The sequence below is a fragment of the Rhinolophus hipposideros genome (assembly GCF_964194185.1).
Source record: "Rhinolophus hipposideros genome assembly, chromosome: 3".
NCBI classification, from domain to species: Eukaryota; Metazoa; Chordata; class Mammalia; order Chiroptera; family Rhinolophidae; genus Rhinolophus; species Rhinolophus hipposideros.
In genome coordinates this window covers 53,354,916-53,369,391 of record NC_138049.1, presented here as the reverse complement: position 1 = coordinate 53,369,391, position 14,476 = coordinate 53,354,916, and the positions used below count along the sequence as shown (strand labels likewise).

The 14,476-nt window shown below is 37.2% G+C and overlaps 1 protein-coding gene across 2 annotated transcripts in view; it reads right to left on the bottom strand.

Annotated features, from left to right (window-relative positions):
- Nucleotides 1-13,401, bottom strand: part of ASCC3 (activating signal cointegrator 1 complex subunit 3) — a 303,631-nt gene extending 290,230 nt beyond the window's left edge. For both annotated transcript variants that reach the window (XR_013992773.1, XM_081040509.1), the window contains exon 1: nucleotides 13,028-13,401. The gene's annotated coding sequence lies outside the window, so the exon portion shown is untranslated. The remainder of the gene's footprint in view (nucleotides 1-13,027) is intronic.
- Between the last annotated feature and the right edge of the window lie 1,075 nt (nucleotides 13,402-14,476).

Here is a 14,476-nt window from a genome sequence, read left to right as displayed (position 1 = left end):
CAGTCTCCGCCACATATTCTTTGCTTTACTATTATTTTTTAACAATACTTTAAAAGTTCAAAAATCATTCCAGGGCTCAGGGTAACCAAATTAGTTTGCTGACCCCCAAGGAGGTCATATTTTCTGAGCAAAATCAAATTACATTATAAGTCAGAAACAAGAAAGATAAAGCAAAAAACATAGATGACTGCTTTGCAATTTAGTAAGGAAATGATACCAGAATGGCTAGGGGAAAAACACAGTTGAATTCTCTGTGTCACACTGAAGAATTTCAATCAGAAAAGTAGAATGATCCAGTTTAAATTTCAACTACCTATTGGGATTGAATCTTGGAGAGCATTTCTGGAAATGAGATGATTCAGAGAATCATGTTTGGACTTTCCTAGATAACATACTTTCTGGAACATTTGTAAGAAGAAATGAAAGCAGGAGTCAGTGGAGAGCACAGAGAAGAAGTTTTAGTACGCATCAAAGTCAGCTGGAGGGGTTCTCAAGTTGCTGAGCCCCACCATCCCATTTTCTGATTCACCCCCAACTTTCTGATTCAGCACATCAGATGGCAGGCACTGAGATGGGGCACTGTCAAGATCAGAATTCAGAAAATATCAGCATTGTCTACGTAATCCACTATTATACCACTTGAAAAGGGGGTGACATTCCATGGTAAATCCTAGAGAAATTCTGCCTTTTTTTCCTTACTGACATTGTACCTCATTGCTACCAATTAGTTAATGCTGTGGAGTCACATCACAGGCACATTTAGTTATTTGAATCAAATACAATAGGCCAAATAAAAGGTATAGACAGACAAAAACAATACGGGTGATTCTGCCCCCTATTTCACACACTGAATACATTTTCTGGAGTAAATGGAGAATAAGAAACAAGAATGTGGTGCTCCCTTAATTTGTTTCAATCACCACATGCATCTCAAACTGTGAACATATTGCTACATTGCATGACTCCAATGTTTAAAACTATGTTCCCTTTCTAAAAAATCACACAACATGGCAATCAAACACAAGCCAACTTTTTCACCTGGCTCATCTGAAGAAACTGTCATAGGATTCAAGTCTGGAGGAAAAACATGGCTGCGTAGGACATACTGCGAGACACCATGGTGTGGCAACCGGGTGTCCTCCCGAGGGATATTCAAGGGAAATTTTAATTATTCATGTTTTCCACCCAACAAGTTCACTTTAGATCCTAACTCATTCTTAAGCAAAAAGCAACTGCTCTTGAACAGTTTCCAATCAAATCAGGAAACACACTTGGAGCATGGAGAACAGAGAAAGCAAGGCAAAGATAAATACACACATATATACTTTTCATATAAATCAAAATATATAACGGTTTATTAAAAACAAAATTTACATGAGGTTCTTATTCTCTAATTTAGCCCCCCAACGACTAGCTTAGTTATATTAACTCCACATCTCCCACTCAAATGAGGGGAAGAAACTTAGACAGGCTCATAATCATAAACCAAAATGTCTTTGTATTACAGAAGAGCCCCGCAGTTATATTAATTTTACTTTTAACAAAGGGTAAGTTAAGCAAAGCTTTTCCTTTAAATGCCCTTGGAAAACAAGTAGCTAAAATAACATATCAGCACCAGATGAGAACAAAAATAGTCAGAAAGAATATCCTACAAGGATCATACATTACTCTAGAGAACACATGGAGCAGACCCCTACATGCTGGGCAGTGCGTATTTTCTTTCTCCCCACACTGATCCAGTGGAACAGGTCCTGGCCCAGATTATCTGAGCAAGGAAAAACTCTCATTCTACCCCAGTTTATGAGCCTCTGAAAAACAGACCCAAGAAATGTATGCCTGTCCCTTAATAAGCCTTGAAAAGATTAACCTGAATTGAAACCGTGAATAACTCCTCTCAAGAGGTGCCCCATACACCAAACCAAAACTCTAGCGACGCTCTGGAACCAGCCATAGCTGTTTAGAGAAAGGGTTTTCCTGACCTTGTACACTGGTTTCTCTGCACCACAATTACATGGAGCACCATTACATTCCTGAATATGAGCTCTGCAACTGTGAAATCTAAATCAAGGTTTTACACCCAATTAGAATTATATACTCCAAGTCCCAAAAACATATTTATCAAAGGGTATGATTGCCTTAATCTTCACTTACTATTGGTTTGTGTATAATAGGAGAAATTCTTCAAAAGTCCTACCATTGATACTATGTAAAAGAAGTTAGTTGGCACACCTAGGTAATAGCAGATGACATCTCTCTACTTCTCTCTCTCAAGCAGAGAAAAACTAAACACTAAAATCAGGACTCAAGTGAATTAATGTGCTAAGTAAAAATATAAAAACATGTAATTCATTGGGCATTATGAATTAGAATACGTAGATAGTAAGAATTCTAATGTGCTACAATGCCCTACATCGTGCTTTACTTGATCTTTCTGAAAGTATGTACTGCCGTGACCATATTTAACATTCTCATCTGAAATGCTTGTTTCAATATTTACGAATAAAAACTTAACCACTTATAGAAGCAGGGTACTTTTTCCTTTATATAAGTTACATCACTCAGAAGTATACCCTGACAAATATAGTCTACAAAAATGTTTTTTTCTGTGCTTTGCTCTAAGCTAGGAACTGTCACTTCCGTATCAGACTCCATACTCTGTTGTTACTCACAGCTTCCTAAACTGAAAGATGTTTGAAAGGATTAGGCCCATACTGATCATTCTTTCTTCTATTCTAACTTTTAAGCGATTTTTCCCAGCAATAAATTATAGATGCTACAACTCAGAAGAAAAACAGATGTTGTCAATGACACCTCCAACTTTTAAAATTGAATTACTGAAACACCATACTTCAAAATGCATCAAAACATTTTTGAAATTCACTTTCTCTGATGTTTTTAAAATTACAGCACATGTGCTTAATTTTTCAAATTGTAATGTAATCATTTCTCTAAGGATTGCTAGTTAATTTTTATAGTGAAGATATTAGAAAATCATATTTGACTTTTTAATAAAAATGAATCTGTACAGGTTGAACAATGATGTTTTTCAATGTTTTATAAACTTTTCCATAAAATAACTGTCACTAAATCTGGATGTTGCTTTCTGAACTTAGAGTACTTTTTAAAAAAATTATCTGTACTGCCTAATGTCAGTAACATTATCCAATTTAAGCACTTTTTTTGACATTAAGTGATTTCCAAATAGTTGACGGTATCTGTCATCCTATTGTAAGTCTTTTCTTCACCAAGTGAACCAGTCCCATTTCTTCCCATCACCCCCTCCTTATGCCTTGGTTTATATCCTGTCCCACAGAAACACATATGGAGAAACACGCATGAGAACTATATACACAAGCTTCAAGTAGTAATTTGAGGGAGAGAAGATAGAAGTACAAAAGAAAAAAAAAATTAGCAATAGTTTTCAAAAGACAAAGAGCTAAAACAAATAGGCAGAAATTAATATTTGTTAAATCTTCACAACAATGTTCGTTCCATTATTTTCTGAAATTTTCCACATTCTTGAAATATTCTATAATTAAAAGTTTTGATTACGTTTTAAACACTACCTGAAAACTCTTAGCTTATTAGAGACTGAACATCTGAACAGTGAACGTGTGGGTGCTCTTTAATATTCCCACCCACAGGGTGCTTCTAGTCCATTTAACCCAAGTCAGTTCTGCCATTCCAATCCAGAGTCTATCCTCCATCCTCCTTAGCATGAAAGATGGAAGCAGATTATTTAAATAAACCTATTTTCTCTTTGTTAATGTCCTAGCACTTGCCCCAGGAAACAGACTGATGAATATAGCTTAAAGACTGTTTTTGCTAAACTTAATGTTTCTTCAAGAATATGCATCCCTGTTCTTACTAATTTTCTTTCATTTGTCCTTGGTTTGTGTGCTCTCTCTGTGTTCAATTTATATTCTCTAAAAATATCTAGGCATACAATATCAGTTTCTTAAGATACCTCCTTCTTCTTCTTGATCAGCAGAGTTGGTTGTGCCTGACTATACTGTCAGGACTACGTTTTCAAGAGAACTAAACTCTGATAATTTACTTTGTGTTTATACTTTCAGAGTAAGACTCATACAAACTTTTCCTCCAAATTACAGTTGCCAGTTTTAACAGATAAAAATATAGGATATAAAGTTAAATTTGAATCTCAGGTAAACAACAAATAACGTAGTACAATATGTCCCATTTAGTATTTGGGACATACTTGCATGGGACATACTTATACTAAAAAATTATTTGGTGTTTACCTAAAATTCAAATTTAATTCTGCATCCTGTACTTTATTTGGGAACCCTAATCTGAACATTTAAAACTCTGTTTTCTTTCACTCTCTGGCAAACATTGTATCTTCTTAAATGAGGGGTAACAGTATGTAAAAGGTCTTCAATTTTTGAAATAGGTACCAACTTTTTAAAAGTTTAAATGGTAAAAATGAACACAAAATAAGATTAGACAAGTCCGGAGTAGTAACACAACTTAATAGACCATTTGTAAGGGCAGCTTCAAAGAACTGAGAAACACCAGGTTGATCAAGGTGAAAAAAAGGAAATTTCAAGATGGTAATTTAACCAAGGAATGCTGAAACCAAATTAATTCTCATAAACATCTGAAAAAGGAGGTATTAACTTAAGTGTTCTTCATCCCACTTTTAATTCAGCTCTGTTAAAAAAATGTATATGCAGGTGGTAAAATGCTTTTATCCATTCATTAATTCATTTATTCAAGAAAAATTTATTCAGTGGGGATACAGTGATAATGTTGCTGGAGTGAAACTGTATCCTCTCTTCGTATCAGTAACATTTTCTTCTCTACTGGATCATTTCCTAACCCTAAAAATATGCTGTAACAGCTCCCACATTGAAAAATCTCTGCTGAATCCACAGCCCCCTTCAAGTAACACCCCACCTCTGGGCTCCCTATCTAGGGGAAAAATGCCAATCCAACAGGTCTTTTCTCTCCACTGTTCCACCAAAAGAGCTATTAAGATCACAAACAACCTCAACATAGCCAAATTCAATGTTACTTTTCAGTACTTGTTTGATCCTTCAGTAGTTTTCCACCCAGCCTTTCTAGATACAGTTGCTTCACTTGGCTTCCAAGACACCAATATGTCTTGGTTTTTCTCCTACATTACTAGCACTTTCCTCTCCAGTTGATGCCTCCTCATCCTGCTATCCTTTAAACATTGTTGTGCCCCTAAACTCAGTGCTCAAACCTTTTCTCTAGCTACACTCAGGTGATCCCTTTCTCAATAAATATTTGTATAATGGCTGGATAGATGTGTTGAAAGGAAAGAAAAAGGGAGGCCAAAGCTACCCCCCCACACACACACACAAAGCAGTATTTCAGTGCCTGAATTTCCATATATTTACTTTTTTAAAGCTTGTATCATCTTTATTTCAAGACTTCAAAAATATATTTTCACAGAAATTAGTCTAATTATTTATTTATTTATGTATTTATTTATTTCAGTCCTTAAAAAAAAAAAGATAATAATAGCCAGCTTAGGTAATAAGAGTTCACCAGATGGAGGAAAGAATCAGTGACATCGAAGAGAGAAACCTGGAAATGACACAGATCAAAGAAGAGAGAGACCTGAGAGTTAAAAGAAATGAAAGAACTCTATAAGAACTTCCTGACTCTATCAGGGGCATACCAGAAGGAGAAGAAAGGGAGAAGGGAACACAGAGTATATTCAAACAAATAGTCAACGAGAACTTCCCAAACTTGTGGAAAGAACTGGATCCTCAAATCCAAGAAGCAAATTACCTCAATCCCAACAGGTCTTCTCCAAGACACATTGTATTGAAGCTGTGAAAAATTAATGACAAAGAAAGAATCCTCAAGGCAGCCAGGGAAAAGGAGACAGTAACCTACAAAGGAAAGCCCATTAGATTATCATCAGATTTTTCAGCAGAAACTCTACAAACAAGCAGGGAGTGGAATCAAATATTCAAAATAATGAAGGAGGGAAATTATGAGCCAAGAATAATATATCCAGCAAAGATATCTTTTAGATATGAAGGAGGAATAGGACCTTTCCAGACATACAGAAGCTGAAGGAATTTTCTAACACATATCCTGCACTACAAGAAATACTGAAGGAGCCTATTCGACCTGAAACAAAAAAGCAAAAGAATATAATACCATGAGTAGTATTATGAACAGTCAGAAGCAGGAAATGGCAACCCCTACACCAAATAGGACATTATACATTTAAACATAACATACAGGGTAAACTAGGAAAAAACAAATAAATAAAACAGAGAAAAAGGACAACTTGCTACTGCAGTGCAGAAATCAACTCACAGCATAAATAGGGATAATTTGTGACAATAAAAATATAAAATGGGAGAGAGCAAAGGCCTGAACTGGCACAAGAAAATGGATAAAGTAAGCATACTGAAGAAAATGGAATACTCTAAGTATGAAACTTTGTTTTACATAAACTTAACAGTAAACACTAAAAAAAAAAAAAAATCCAGTACTGAAATATATAACATAAAAAAAGAAAAAATGGAGGAACAAATCATAGAATATCGCCACACTGGCATAACAGATAGCAACAAAAAGGCAAAGAAACAATGGAGACGCCATCCTACCAAAAAGCTAGAGATACAATGATAGGAAATTCTTATATATCAATAATCACCCTAAATGTAAATGGACTGAACTCACCAATAAAAAAGCACAGAATAGAAGATTGAATTAAAAAAACTAAACCCAACCATATGCTGCCTCCAAGAGATACATCTCAGCTACAAGGACAAATACAGACTCAAAGTGAAAGGGTGGAAACTGACACCCCAAGCAAATGGTATTCAGAGAATAGGTGTAGCCATACTGATATGAGATGAAACAGACTTGAGAATAAAAAAGGTAACAAGAGACAAAGATAGACATTTCATAATAATAATGGGAACTACACAAGAAGACGTAACAATCACCAATATTTATGCTCTCAATCAGGGAGCACTGAAATATACTAAGCAACTACTAAGCAACTACTAACAGAACTAAAGGGAGAAATCAACCAAAACACAATTATAGTAGGGAACCTAAATACATCATTGACAGCTATGAATAGATCATTGAAACAGCAAATAATGAAATAGCAGCCCTAAATAACACATTATATGAAATGGACATAACTGACATTTATAGAGCACTTCCTGCTACACCAGATTATACATTCTTTTCTAGCGTACATGGAACATACTCAAGGAAGTCCCATATATTGGGACATAGAACTAGCCTCAGCAAATTTAAGAAGATCAAAATCATCTCAAACATATTCTCTGATCACAAGGCTTTGAAATAAGGTATCAATTGCAAAAAGAAAGCAGGAAAAACCACAAATACGTGGAGATTAAACAACATACTTTTAAAGAACACTGGGTTAAAGAAAAAATAAGAAGAGAGATTAAAAAAATACATAGAAACAAATGATGATGAAAAGACACCAATATTTTTGGAATGGAGCACAAGCAGTTTTAAAAGGGAAATTTATATCATTACTGGCCTACCTCAAGAAAGAAGAAAAATCCCACATCAATAACCTCAAGCTACACTTTAAGGAACTAGAATAAGAAGAACAAATGAAACCCAAAGTCAGCAGAAGGAAGAAAATAATAAAAATCAGAGCAGAACTAAATGAAATAGAGAAAAAGACAACACAAAAAATTAATGTAACAAAAGCTGATTCCTTGAAAAGATTAACAAAATTGGCAACTCCTTGGCTAGACTCACTAAGATAAAAAGAGAAAAGACACAAACAAAATTAGAAATGAAAGAGGGGAAGTTAATGTGTATGCCACAGAAATACAAAGGATCATCCAAGAATACTATGAAGGACTACATGCCACCAAATTCAATAACCTAGAAAAAAAAAAGACACGTTCTTAGAAACCTATAGCCTTCCTAGACTGAATCATGAAGAACTGAAAAATCTAAACAGACCGATCACCAGTAAGGAAATTGAATCAGTCATTCAAAACCTTCCCAAAAGCAAAAGTCGGGGACCAGATGGCTTCACTAGTGAATTCTACCAAACATTCAAAGAGGATCTAATACCAATCCTACTCAAACTCTTCCAAAAACCTTAAGAAGATACAATACTCCCTAACTCATTTTATGAGGCCAACATTACCCTGATACCAAAACCTGGTAAGAATAACACAAAAAAGAAAATTATAGACCAATATCTCTGATGAACACAGATGTAAACATCCTAAACAAAATTCTAGCAAACCAAATGCAACAATGCATTAAAAAGATTATACATCACAACCAAGTGGGGTTCATCCCAGAAGCACAAGAATGGTTCAACATACGCAAATCGATCAATGTGATACACCAGATAAACAAAATAAAGGACAAAAATCAGATAATTATATCAATATATGCAGAAAAAAGCATTTGACAAGATACAACACTCATTTACGATTAAAACACTTAAGAAAATGGCTATAGAAGGAAAATACCTCAACATGATAAAGGCCATATATGACAAACCCTCAGCTACTATCATAATTAACAGGGGAAAAACTGAAGCCCTTTGCTCTATGTTCAGGAACACGACAGGGCTGTCTCCTACCACCTCTGCTTTTCTACATAGCATTGGAAGTCCTAGCCAGAGGAATCAGGCAAGAGAAAGAAAGAAAAGGCATCCAAATTGGGAACAAAGAAGCTAAATTGTCACTTTTTGCGGATGACATGATGCTATATATAGCAAACCCTAAAGACTCCACCAAAAAAAGCTATTAGAAACAATCAACAAATACAGTCGAGTTGCAGGCTACAAAATCAATGTACAAAAGTCCATTGCATTCCTATATATTTACAATGAAATCTCAGAAAAAGGAAAAACAAACAAACCACAATTCCTTTTGCAATTGTAACAAAAAGAATAAAATACCTAGGAATAAACTTAATCAAAGATGTTAAAGACTTATATACTGAAAACTATAAGACACTTTTAAAAGAAACTGAAGAAGACACAAAGAAATGGAAAGACATTCCATGTTCATGGATTGGAAGAATCAACACAGTTAAAATGGCCACATTACGCAAAGCAATACACAGATTTCATGCACTCCCCATCAAAATCCCAATGGCATTTTTTACAGACATAGAACAAAAAATCATCAGATTTGTATGGAACCACAAGACACCCCGAAAAGCCAAAGCAATTCTAAGAAAAAAGAACAATGCGGGAGGTATCACAGTCCCTTACTTCATCTTGTACTACAGAGCAACAATAATCAAAACCGTATGGTACTGGAAGAAAAACAGACACACAGACTAAGAACCCAGAAATAAACCCACATAAATATGGACAAATAATTTTCCACAAAGAAACCAAAAACATACAATGAAGAAAAGACACTCTTCAATAAATGGTGGTGGCAGAATTGGAAAGCCACGTGCAAAAGAATGAAACTAGACAGCTATCTGTCACCGTGTACCAAAATTAACTGAAAATGGATCAAAGACCTAAACATAAAATCTGAAACAATAAAATGCATAAAAGAAAACATAGGTACTAAATTTATGGACGTATGGTTCAAAGAACATTTTATGAATTTGATCACAAAGGCAAGGGAAGTAAAAGCTAAAATAAATGAATGGGACTATATCAAACTGAAAAGCTTCTGCACAGCAAAAGAAACCATCAACAAAACAAAGAAGCAACCAACTGACTGGGAAAAGATTTTTGCAAACAACGCCTCCGATAAGGGGTTAACATCCAAAATATATAAGGAACTCAACAACAACAAAAAAACAAACAATCCAATTAAAAAATGGGCAGAGGACCTGAATAGACATCTTTCCAAAGAGGACATACAAATGGCCAATAGACATATGCGAAAATGTTCAACATCACTAATCATCAGAGAAATGCAAATAAAAACCACAATGATATATCACCTCACCCCAGTCAGAATGGCTATCATCAACAAGACAAATAATAACAAGTGTTGGAGAGGCTGTGGAGAAAAAGGAACCTTCATACACTGTTGGTGGAAATGCAGACTGGTGCAGCCGCTATGGAAGGCAGTGTGAAGGTTCCTCAAAAAATTAAGAATAGAATTACCATATGACTCAGCAATCCTTCTCCTGGGTATCTAAAAACTTTTATCCGTAAAGATGTATGTGCTCCAATGTTCACTGCAGCTTTATTTACGGTGGTCAAGACATGGAAACAACCAAAATGTCCTTCATGATTGGATAGATGATTGGATAGAGAAGCTGTGGTATACACAATGGAATACTTCTCTGCCATAAGAAAAGGTGAAATAGGTATCATTTGCAACAACATGGATGCATCTTGAGATTACTGAGCAGAGTAAGTCAGACAGAAAAAGTTGAGAACCATATGATTTCACTGATATGTGGTATATAAAACTGAAAACAACAAAAGAACAAGACAAACAAATGAAGAAACAAAAATTCATAGACACAGACAATAGTTTGGTGGTTATCAGAGGGTAAGGGCGGAGGAGGGTGGTAGATGACGGTAAAGGGGATGCAATATATGGTGCTAGAAAGAAAACTGACTCTGGTTGGTGAATACACAATGTGATACATAGATGATGTATTACAGTATTGTACTCTTGAAATCTATGTAACTTTACTAACAATTGTCAGCCCAATAAACTTTAATTAAAAAAAATAAGAGGTAAGATGTAATTTTACAAACTAGGAAGTTTATTCAAACACAAAAGAAATTGAAATATAATGTGATTTATTCAATTCATATACCATTCTTCTCAAAGAACTCAAGAACTTACACATGCAGAAATGGAATTGCAAAAGTAGTATTTGAGTAAGCACTTTCAAACTCCCAAGTTAATAAAGCAGAAAGCAAAACAACGATAAAAGAAAAGTCAATAGTTGCTAAAAAAAAAAAACTATGGTAGAAGTTGGCATATAAGGAAAATCATAATAGAAGAGTGTAGGAACAGTTTTCACTCATTTAAATGACATTTCTTAACTAGTATTTCTACTACATGCTAGACAGCAGGTGGGTGGCAATGGTGAGCAAAATTAATATGGTACCTGCACATGTGAAGTTCATTCTGGTGGGTAAGACAAGTCAATTGAACAAGCGATGTCAATACAAAATAACAGTTTTATAAAAGAGGGCAGTAAAGAGTGTGCTCAGAACACAGAAAGGAGGTTTGGAAGGGGAAACAGCTTTCTTAAATTGAGATTTCAAGGATGAAGAGCTGGTTAGGTAAAGAGGGCAACATATTCCAGCTAAGGCACAAGAACATTTCACATTCAAGGAACTGAAAAGATGACTGTCGTGGAGTGCAGTGGTCAATGAATAATGTGACAAAAGATGTAGCCAAGAGATAGGTAAGAAACAGGTCATGAAGGGCCTTCTAAGTCACAATGTTTAGGAATTATTCTAATAGTAAGAGAAATTTCCAATAGAATTTTTGAATTGAGCTGTGTTTAATAAAGATTACTATGAGTGCAGTGAAGGTAACGGACCACAGGAAGACCCGTAAGAAAAGACCAGAAGGCTGTTGCAGCAATCCAGATCATAGAGGAAGATGATGGGTTCCGAAACTGAAGTGATGGTAGTGATTTAGAGAAAAGTGGATGAACTTTAAGCCAACTATGCAAAAGGAAAAAACTTACTCTTCTTAACTGGCAAGACACTGACATGTATACTACCTGTTTGACTAAAGGCAAAAAAATCAAGTCATTCATCAAGTAAAATGATCTGCTCCTCTTTCAATGTCAGTTACATATAAATACTGACAGTAACTTATTCTTGCAAAAAGCCTTGTTTTGGTCAACTGGAGCCATGGTATGAAGACAAACCCTAGTCAAAATTCTCTATTACAAACGTGCTGGACTATAGAAAGTTCCATAAGCACAAACACTATCTTGAGTTCATAGACACGAATGATGGAATGATAAAAGAAAATGGTGTAATATCAACTGTAATTAAAAAAAAAATAAAACAATTATTTTTCAAAAAGGAAAATGGTGTAGCAGGGATGAAGAAGGCTAAACCATAAAAAATAAATTCATTCAAGTAAGATTATTCAGCCTACACTTAACTGGCATCTCTATGGAGACTTTTTCTAATGCAAGACTATTATTATAACCATCATTAAAAATAAAGATACACGAACAGGAACACAATCCGGAGTAGAATCAAAAGCTGAATTCTCAACTTTTGACAACACTTTGAAAATCAGAAAGAAGATTTCAATCTGTGAAAAATGAAGTCTGGTGATAGAAATACCGGCTATTCAATCTAACTTATGGAAAGAAATGACTCCTAGTTTGAAATGCACATGGAATTCATTCACATCAAACTTTTGGCTACTGATAAAATTATGCTTCTTTTAAACCAAAAAATAGCAAAACACACGAACATACTGCATTCAAAGAATAATTTGTGATAAGAAGCCTATTTAAAAACAACTGCCCACGTACCCACAACTCCCCAACGAGCGTGAACGCACATACACACAATTTCAAAATGACATTCTGGCCTCATCGATTGCTAAATTCACTCACACTTCACCATGGTCAACTCCCTACCCAGTCTATTCACTTTTCAGTGTAGGGGTAAAAAATATAAGGAAGTAGATTTCTCTCCCAGAGTCCACATGAAAACGAAAAAGTTACCACGGCTTTGGAACAGGAAAAAACAAAACTACACAAAACCCTACGAATGAAAAACAACCACGCACAGACAAGAAAAATCACCCCATGTGGTCATCACGTTCTGGCCTAACACCTGGGCAACATGTCGCTCGGGTTCATTTTTCGATCCCCACCCCCACCTACAAATTCCCCGAAAGGGACGATCCGGTCGGAGACCCGGGACACGCCTTCAGGCCCGGGGAGGGATGACAGCTCGGGGCTCGTCTCCGGGCCGATCGAGAATTCCCTCGAGGGGCTACACCGGTCTCGCTGCCCACCCCGCAGTCCCCGCCGCCCCGGGCCTCGGCGCCCCTGCCTCCCACCTCCACCTCCTCACCTCTGCGCCCCGCTCTCGCTCTTCCCATCAGTCCGTCAACTCCTGCTCCGCTCCTCCCTCCCTTTCGGTTTTATTTTTACTTCCCACGCCAGGTGTGGAGTGGAGGGCTAGGCTGAAGATGCCAGCCGACACCACAGCACTACGCCCTCGTCCGCCCCCTACGCCGGGCTTGCTCGGATCTCTCCGAGTCACAGGACACCGAGCACGACCACCGCCTGACCTTCGGACAGACCCACAGACCCGGCAAGAAGGGACCAGGAGGAGCGGGCGCGGGCCTACACGTCACCCGCCCGCAGCGGCGCAAACGTCGGCACGTCGGCTCCCTCCGGTCCCAGCCCGCCCGCGTGCGCGCGCCGACGCCCCGCCTCCCGCCCACAGTGCTCCGGGTGGGACCCGGCCTGAGGCGAGGGCGCGTTCCCGGACGGGCAAGGGCGCGTGCGCGCGCGTTCCCGGGACGCTGCAGTCTGGTGTGGGCCCCGTCCCGCCACGTCTGCCTCTTCCTGCTTACTACCTCAGCGTTTTCAGTGGCAATTACTGCAGTAGGCTGCATCTTCTCCCCGTTCTTCTCTGTAAGACATGGAGGGAGATAATTCCTCTCAAAGGTAAAGGAGAGAAGAGCAGTGAGTATGAATTGAACAACCGGAGCCATCATCACCAGCCAGAGTTCCTTGCTTCTGAACAGTTTACACAGGGTTCCCTGGTCTCAAGTCCCTCTTTCCTTAAGCTTTTTAGAATCTCAATTTAGTTCTCTTTAAGTTATCTCTGCTTGTGGGTCCTTTGGTCGGGTTACCGCCTCCAAAAACAAAATGCCAGATGATCCCCTGGCTCAATTGTAAAGACAGGAAGACGACATTAAGAAAAATTAACTAATTTCAAGAACTGTGTGGTGTATGTGTGTACAGTTCTAGACTACAAACCAGGCATGCAAAGATGTGAATGATGTGTTGTAGGTCCCTTTTTGTCTCCCTCCCTTCTCATAATTTTGACAATTATGACAGTATCTTAAGGCCTAGAAAAACTGAGTTTTTTAAAGGCAGCCAATAGCGATCAGTTAGTTGTACTCTTCACTAGCCAAACCATATCTGGAGTTATGTGTTCAATTCTAGATTGAGGACTCGAAGAAGACAAAGAAGTTGGAATTATTTCAGAGGAGCAAAATGGTGAAGAGAACTCAAAAGCATGACAAATGAAAAAGTAGTCATTGAACTTGGAAGGATTTTCATAGAAGAGAGAAAGCTACTGTGACTATTTCCAATAGGTAAAGACTCATTATGTGACGCAGATTTCTTTCATGTGGTCTCAAGAGATGAAAATTTGAGAGAAACAGATTTCAGATCCTGGAAAGAAGATCCCCTTCTAGCACTAGCTAAAGAAGTTGTCTGCCTTAAGATGCATGGATGTCTTGACTGCTGGATTTAACTTTAAGTAGATTCTAAAAGCTTACTCAAA